The following is a 6,000-nucleotide window of genomic DNA, read 5'->3' as shown; positions in this document are numbered from 1 at the left end:
AAATGTGTTGGGTTTGAAGTGATGTGGTAGAGAAGTGATGTGACTTAAATAGAATAGTGACTTTTTGACTTTTTAGCTTTTTTAGCACATAACAAACAAGGCCTGACCTTAAGCTCCTGAAATGACTTCTCACAAGCCTCATTCCACACAAACTTAAATCCTTTTCTCATCAGTCTAGTCAATGGTGAGGTTAGCCTAGAGAAATCCTTCACAAATCTACGATAGTACCCGGCCAACCCCAAGAAACTACTGATCTCAAAAGCATTTTTAGGTTGTTCCCAATCCTGCATTGCCTCTATCTTGGATGAATCTACAGTCACCCATTCCTCAATTACCACATGGCCTAAGAACTTAACTTCTCTCAGCCAAAATTCACACTTCCCGAACTTAGCATACAGCTTGTTGGCTCTAAGCAACTCAAGTACTACCTGCAAATGTTCCTCATGCTCCTCATAAGAGGATGTGTAAATAAGGATGTCATCCACAAAATGACCACAAAACGATCTAGGAACTCACAGAAAATCCAATTCATCAAATCCATAAATACAGCTGGTGCATTGGTTAGCCCAAAGGGCTTACTAGGAACTCGTAATGGCCATACCACGTACGGAATGTCATCTTCGGGATATCCTCCTCCCTTACTCTCAACTGGTGATAACTCGATCTCAAGTCTATCTTAAAAAAGCAACAAGACCCTTTCAGCTAATCAAATAAATCATCTATACGAGGCATTGGGTACTTGTTATTGACAATTATTCAGTTCAACTTCCGGTATTCTATACAAAGTCGCAAAACACCATCTTTCTTTTTAGCAAAAAAAGTTGGTGCTCCCCAAGGAGAAGTACTAGGGTGGATGAAACTCTTGTCTAACAATTCCTGGAGTTGAATCTTTAACTCACCCAACTCGGCAGATGCAAATCTATACGGTGCCATAGAAATCTATGTCATACCAGGCACCAGATCAATAAAGAAGTTGATCTCTTGATAAGGTGGCAAACTAGTAAGGTCCTCTGGAAAAACATCCGAGTATTCACAAACCACTCTTGGCAACTCAACTTGGGCTTCATCACACTCACCACTGAAGAAATTTGCCAGGAGATAACTAAATTCACTTCGCCCACGCAGGTCATATACCGATGATACGAACCTATCCACCCGGTCTCCCAAGAAATGAAAACAGTCACCACTCAAGGTACATACATTAATCCTCTAACGGTAGCAATCTATAACCGCCCGGTAGGATTACAACCAATTCATACCCAATATAATATCAAAACTAGACATGTCAATCAATACAAATGCAAAGGGAAGTCAACGACCGGCAACCTCAATGTCACAATACCTACACCGATATTTCAAAACAACCTCACCACCAATAGGTGACTCTACACAGATAGGGGATGCTAACTAAGCCAACTCTAATCCCAAGACCGATGCAAATGTAGACGAGATAAAAGAATGTGATGCACCCATATCAATCAACACATTAGCAACTAAATTGCAAAACAAAAAGGTACCTCTCACTACCGAAGGAGCTAGTACAAGCTCTGGCACGATAACAGCATACACACGCCCTACCGACCTCTGATCTACCTGCTCAACCCTCGGAGCATAGGCCTGATGCACATACTGAGCCGAAGAAGCTCTCTGATTAGTCCTCGAGGCCTATGCTGACTGTGCTAGCTGGTGACTCTGTGTCTATCTCGAACCAGACGCACTAGGTATGCCACCCAACTGTGAGAAAAAACCTCTTCAGGTGCCCTGCCTACACACTGATAACAAATGAGCGGTTGGCCTCTTCTCTGACTCTGGCCCTGAGAGCAAGCCGAAGATGATGCAGACCGTTGCCCTTCTCCCCTCTGTGGACAAGCTGGAGACTTATGGCCCAACTAACCACATTTGAAACAAGTAAAATCTCCCTGACCTCCTCTCCCAGAACGTGAACTCAGTACTGGAAAAGTGGACCTCAACTCCGCTTCCTGGGATGACTAGGGATTAGAACCCCTATGTCTCTTGTTGTCCCCCTGATTATCCTAGCTCCTCCTGGAGCCCCTTATTCTCTCCTCATCTATCTACATAATGGTCTCAAGATGGGCCACCACCTCCACAAGGCGCCTATAGTCTCTAATCTTGGACCCGGCCACTCAAAACATGAGTCTGATCTCCAACCTCTTCTCGAACTCCAGACAATGGCGCTCCTCAATCACCACGAGTTCTGGTGAAAACCTCGACAAACTGGTGAATGTGGTCTCAAACTCAACCAGTAGTTTGTTCAATTGCACCAACTTAAAGAGCTGGTCTCTCAACTTCTCCCTAATTGTGGGAGGCAAAAACTTGTGTTGGAAGGCTTTGAAGAATGCCTCCCAAGTCACTCCAATGCGCCCACGCGTATACTTCCACCACTGACCCGCATCCCCCTTTAGCTGGAAGGATACCAAGGTCACTCTCAACTGATCGTCCTCGATGCCAAGCATCTCGAACGTTTTCACTATCTACTCTAGCTACTTATCTACCTTCAGTGGCTCTTTGGGATCACCCAAAAACTTGTCCGAATTTGATTGGAAAAGCTCTCACTTCAAAAATGATGGCCCTACTTCAACTACTTGGGCCTGGACTTGATTCCCAACCCTGAGAATGTCCATTGATTCCCGCAATGCTCCCGCCATTTCACGGGTTAAGGTGTCCATGGCTTGTTAACCAACCAGTTTAACCACATTGGCCTAATAACCCCTTCTTCCTGTGCCGAAATTTCATCCAGTATGGGCGCCTCGTGCCTCCTAGCCCTACCACACCTACCACCACCATGTCCACGACCTGACATCCTAATGAAGGTAACAAAGTGGATTACATTTACAAATGTGCCGAAGCGAACTCACTCACTTCCTAATACAATGGATAACTGTAATTCATTCCACATAAGCACACAATCACATAAATACATACGAATTTTATTTTCGGATAATGATCGTCTCATGGCGTTGCCAGAGTTTTAATTAGAAACGGCAGCAATCAAGTGCCTTTCTAAGAGGACTCCTAGAAACCTGTTGACTCGACCAACATCTTAGAAATTAAATCTCATACCCACATAATCACATAAACATATTATCACATAACATTTCAAGCATACAAACATCTCTGTCAAGCGAGACAAACCCCTTGTGGTACTAATTATTTCCCACGCACCCAAAGTAGTCAAACCCGGTACGCTCTAATACCAAATTGTAACACCCCAAAAATAAACCATAAATCCAACCAAGAACATATATGAATAACCACATGAAATAGAGTATAATGTTCCTTCATTTCATAGAGTTAATGGTACAAAAGAGTTTAGCATAAGTAAATACCCTATAGGCTTATATCTTTCCAAGTCATGGCTTGGTTATAGCAAAAGTGAGACTAGTTTAATACAAATAGAGCCATTGGCTATACAAAAGAAAATATACAACAAAAGGAAGCCTTAGCTCCAAAGTCCCTCTAAGCTATTGCCTTAGCGGAGGCATATCACCAGCACCTGAAAATTATTTTTCCCAAATAGGGTGAGCCAAAGCCCAATAGAAACAATCTAAGACAGTATATGGATCTTAACAAAGATATAAGTACAACGTGCATATACGATGCTTGTGACAAACATTCATATCCTACATGGTTATAGAGTGCCACATTTCATAACCTAATCCATTTTCCTTCAATTCGTTTCAAGTTAGTTCATTTCATCTCAATTCATGAGTTGATTTTTATTATCTTCTAGACAACCTAACTGAGACTACAACCTAGTAGTTCTCAAATCAACACAACTATCACACAAGCACTTTAATTTTTCATTTTATGGAAATTTCATCTGTGGGATCAACACCCATGTATACGCGTGGTTTCGGGACTTTCACCTAGACACACAGGCCAACTTAATTCAATGGAGTCCATCCCCTATCTCTTCCCAAATATGAAGTACATCCATTTTCTCCTCCCAAACAATCATACATATACAATATATTTAAAACATAGTCATATTCAATGACAACCAACAAGAGATTAGCTTCAATTCACCTAATCCTCATGCAATTTTTACAACAATCATGACTATCCTCCACCGATAGCCCAATACAGATATTTCTAAATAGATATTCAATCTCAAGACATATAATTTATTAAATTCTCATAGGTGTGAGGTAATATGTATTCAACTCCACCATTTATCAACATTCACCCAATTTTATATTTTCAATACCAATTTCATTTATTTATACAACATAACTAGTTGAAACATTTTAGGGAAACCTCCACTCTTTTCCAACTATTAACTCAAATGCCAAAATCAACAATTGTGTCACAAAATAACCTTATTTTCAAACCCCATAACCATTTATATTACATTCACTTGAAACCCCTCTTTTGATTTTCCATCCCAAACCCTAAATATTCCTAAAACCCACCATTTTTACATAACAACCAGTAACTAAGTTAAAAACCATAAGAGATTGTAGAAAATCCCTACCTCAAGAGAGAAGATGAGCAAGACAAGGATGATACTTCAAAGATGCTCAAACCCAACTTTATTTGGATCAAAATGGAGATCTTGAAATGCTCACTCTTTTTAACAAAGGCAAGTGGGTCGAGAGATCATTAGAACTAGGTGAATATATATATGTATATATATATATATATATAGAGAGAGAGAGAGAGAGTTCTAGAGAAAGAGGGTCTCAACTTTAAGGTTTAGGAAGAAACGATTTGAAAAAGTGATATAAAAAGTCACTTTTGCGATCTGATATACACACAGTCCACTCAAGCGCAAGAAGTGATGCTCGAGCGTCAGACACAATAAGTTGTGCCGCTCGAACGCAAGAAGTGTCGTTCAAGCGCCAAGACACAAATAAAAAGACGCCCACCACTCGAGCGCAAGAAATGATGCTTGAGCGTAAAAAACACACATCTAGTAGTTTTGCAGACAATAAATTAACCCCTCGAGTGCAAGAAATGGTAGCTCGAGTTGAGCCTGTTCATGTGCAGAAAGAACCGCTTGAGCATAGAATATACTCTTCCAGTAGTTTTGCAGACCTGCAAAAAGTACTGAGAGTTTACAAAGCCCGCTCGAGTGCAAGAAGTACTGCTCGTGCGGAGGAGCAAAATTCTAGGCAACAAGAGTTTGGAAAACAAGCAAGCAACCTGTCCCAAACACAACCACCACAATCCAAAAGACAACTTAAGAGAAAATGAGGGGAATAAAAGATAAACAACTACACCAAACCACGAAATCTGAGTCCGGAGTACAATAGAGGTCGGGTCAAAATCAGAATCGCTATACTGTGCCTTCAAGGACAAACCCTATGCCGCTACTCCACTTCCACACTTTGTTGCCGCCCCTGAAGAAGGCTACCCACTGTAGGCGTAGGCTTATGAAAGCCCATTCGCATCTCTGTTGCCATCGTCTTCCAATCCATTACTCTTTTTTGATTTGTTTTTCCTGATTCCATTATAATGGTGTAACGACCCCAAAAATGCGTATAGAAAGTTAGCCTTATTTAATTAGGGGTTAATGTGTTTTCTATTGGAATTGAAGAACGATCCGTTGAGTTATACCTTTGAAACTGGGATTGGTGACCTTTACCATAGAATCTGGAACTTTTTCCCTCCGCTCGAGCGGAGCAGTAGGCGCTCGAGCGTACTTTTGGGGTTTCCAGCAAATTGTACAGATGGCCTGAGATTCTGGAAGTTGTGATTTTCCGCTCGAGCGGGGGAGTTGACGCTCGAGCGGACGTCTTTGTTGGTCTTTGCGCTCGAGCGCAAGGTTGGGCGCTCGAGCGGGTCTCCAAGTTGAGTTGTATTTCTGAGGCACAGGGGTTCGTTTTTGGACATTTTTATTAGTGTTTTGGAACTTTCTAATTTATTTTGGAGTATTGGTTGAGGCGGTAATATGATGGTAAAGTAAAATTGGACTAAAAGCTTGAATTAGAATGATTTGTCTACGACCAACTGTCACTCTTTTCTCCTTTTCTTTTT

Source organism: Camellia sinensis, chromosome 1, assembly GCF_055761805.1.
Source record: "Camellia sinensis isolate YWXY chromosome 1, ASM5576180v1, whole genome shotgun sequence".
Lineage (NCBI taxonomy): Eukaryota > Viridiplantae > Streptophyta > Magnoliopsida > Ericales > Theaceae > Camellia > Camellia sinensis.
Note: the sequence above shows the minus strand (reverse complement) of the source record.